A 3,419-nucleotide genomic window follows, 5' to 3' on the forward strand; every position below is an offset into this window, starting at 1 on the left:
GGGAATCCCTCCAAAGGCATCTGCCTACTGGGGTGTGACATACCAGCCCATATTTGGGGAGCAGGAAGGATGGTACACTCTCTGGGTTAGGCAGGGCTGAGAAACCTGTGGGTGGCTAGGGTAGAAGGTGAGCTGGCATTTCCACATGCAAGCTCAGATTAGAAATAGCTTTTGAAGGAAAGTAAGCACCAGGCTTGACCTATGGTCCCTCATTTCCACCTAACTCTGGAGCTGTATTTTCATAGGTAGGTAGCAGCTTCTTCAAAACTGATCTTAGACATGCCCTGGTATTGTTATTTCTGCCAAAACTGATGTCAAAACTAAAATGATTTCTTAGCATCTGGAACTGTGCTGGATGCATGATGGGGACATAGAAAATTCCATAAGAAAGAGTAAAGGTGGGAGGGAGAGAAGCGAGCCTGGAAGAACTGATAATTTGCATCAGAGTCCATGCTTTATAGATATAAATTCTAATAACTTCAATATTTTTCATCCCTGAGTAAGATATTCTTTGAAAGGTGTTGACTGTTTCTTTGCTTTTAGATGGAAGGAGAAGACTTGGATGTCATCAACAAAGGCCAGGAGCTTTTGCAATGGTAAATACTAACTATTTGATCAAATAGTTGAAAAAGAAATAGTCTTTATCCCAACCATGCATAATTCTATAAAAAACAATGCCATTATTTTAAAGACTAGGCAAATTACATTTTAAAATCATGTTTACTGCATTGAAATAATTGTCTAGCTGAAGTTCACTGAAATCTAATGTAATTTAAAATATTTTGCAGTGCCTGTTTCAGACTATCATTAACAGTTTTCCGAAGGTCTTGTAGTATTTTATTCTCCTTTAATTAAAAAGAATTCTTTTAATTGAACTGTAGTTGGTTTACAATATTGTGTTAGTTTCAGATGTGCAGCAAAATGAGTCAGTTAAACACACACACACACACACACACACACACACACATATATATATATTCTTTTTTCAAATTCTTTTCCTATTTAAATTGTTACATAGTAGTTCCCTGTGCTATCCAGTAGGTCCTTGTTGGTTATCCATTTTAAATTCAGCAGTGTGTACATGTCAATCCAAACTCCCTAAATATCCCTTCCCCCCCGCACCCCCACCCCTGCTTCCTCCTATATTTGTTCTCCAAGTCTGTGAGTCTATTGTTTTGTAAACAAGTTCATTTGTATCAGTTTTTTTTTAGATTCCACATATTAGTGATATCATACTATTATCTGTCTTTCCCTGTCTGAGTTACTAAAAGTGATATATTTTAATCTGGACTTAAGGAAAATCATTTTTCTTCTAGATTTGTTGACAGTTGGCCAAAGTCATGAGCTCTTCCTCTAGTTCCGTGCAAGCAGAAAACTTAGAAGTAAAAGTATAGTGGCAAAACAGTAACAGGAATCCGATCTTTGACTACCCACTCCCCCCACCCAGCCTCCTTCCTTCCCTATTTTCAAAGAGTCAAGGTTTCTGATGGTCCAGACCTGCCTTCCCAGGTTTGCTCCACACCTTTCTGAAAGTCAGGAACAGCTGGAGAGGAATGCTTTCCTCTCAAACAGATGTTTAAAAATGTCGATTCCAGGGACTTACCTGGTGCTCCAGTGGCTAAGACTCACACTCGCGACGCAGGAGGCCCAGTTTTGATCCCTGGTTGGGGAACTAGATCCCACCTGCCGCAGCTGAAGGTCCTGAGTGCTGCAACTAAGGTCTGGCTCCGCTAAACTAATTAATTAATTTAAACAAGTGTTTATTCCATGCAGCTCAAGCCAAAAATACATTATTAAAGACATTTATTTCAGAAAAGGTTTATCTCTCCAGAATGTACAACATGAGAAAAGTCACTTCTTGAGATTCTCACCAAAAAAAATTTCATGAAGCAATCACCTCAGCTCTGAAATTTCACACAGTGAAACATGCCAAATACAAAAGCGTGCTGGAATGCTTTTTATTAAGAAATGGCTCCCCTTTCCTTTATCCAAAAAAAAAAAAAAAAAAAAACCCAAAAAACTCAGCAACATGAATGATTACGATAGCTAGATCTACAGAGATGACGTTTCAACGTAGAATGTTTTCTCATCCTCTGCTGGCCACTTTTTAAATATGACAAAAGTGCTTACAATTTCATTTATGTCTTTTCTCAACACACATAAGATGAGCTTCCTGTCTCCAAGCAATGCCCTAACAGAACTTAAACAGTGGTGTACTAAATAGAAATTAAACAATGACAGCAAGAATGACTACTTTCTGGGTCCCTTCAAGATCTCGGGAAGTCGCAGTCTAATGGCACTCCTGAAGCACCATCCATTGGGTGGCAACTTGGCTGGGGTTTGCTCCCTGAAGATCTCCGGACTCTTGAAGTCAAAGCAAGGCAAGTAGACATGAGAGGAAGTGTCCCCAAGTTTCAGATTCCGCAAAGCAATTCCCAAATTTGTTAGCAATTCAATTCTGAAATATTTCTTCCTATCTTTATGTCAAATTCCTCTATCCCCAAAGCCATAGGTTGAGTGACAAAGACTAAACAGGCAGAAAGAAAACACATGTGCTGCAAAACACACCCTGGCATGTGTTTTGCATATGGCTCCATCGAAAACAAACATCTATTTAATTTAAACACACTCACACATACAGGGAAAGGCAATGGCACCCCCACTCCAGTACTCTTGCCTGGAAAATCCCATGGACGGAGGAGCCTGGTAGGCTGCAGTCCATGGGGTTGCTAAGAGTCGGGCACGACTGAGCGACTTCACTTTCGCTTTTCACTTTCATGCATTGGAGAAGGAAACGGCAACCCACTCCAGTGTTCTTGCCTGGAAAAATCCCAGAGACAGAGGAGCCTAGTGGGCTCCCATCTATGGGGTCGCACAGAGTTGGACACGAATGAAGCGACTTAGCAGCAGCAGCACACACACAAGTGATAGAGACCAGAGCAGTTCTATTGAGTGATTTGAGGGGGAAAAACTCTACAACTTTAACCCTTAAATCTTGACTAGGAAGAAAAGAAAGTATTGGAATAGCAATCATGGCAAACACAAGCAAGAGTCAAGAAAACTCCAGACATATTTAGATCAGACACCCAGGAGTATTTCAGTCACCAGCCTGGTCAGCTGAGTCTGCGGCTCCTACTTGCATAATTAGGTTTCGAGGTGAATTGCTGAGGCTTCTAGTGAGCTCCACAAAACACTATGTAAGTTCCCAGACAGACTGTGGGAACACATTTCGGATGATCTCAGGGGTGGAAGATTCCATAGCATCTATCCTGTAGACATCATACTCTCACCCCTAGCCAATGACCAATCCCCTCCTCCTACCTAAATGCAGACACTATGAAAGGCAAGAGATTGGTAAAATAGATACTGTCTATTACTATGTGTCTGACACTATATTTACATTCACTCTTGTAATGCCT

The sequence above is a fragment of the Budorcas taxicolor genome, chromosome 11 (genome assembly GCF_023091745.1).
Source record: "Budorcas taxicolor isolate Tak-1 chromosome 11, Takin1.1, whole genome shotgun sequence".
In the NCBI taxonomy this organism is placed as follows: Eukaryota; Metazoa; Chordata; class Mammalia; order Artiodactyla; family Bovidae; genus Budorcas; species Budorcas taxicolor.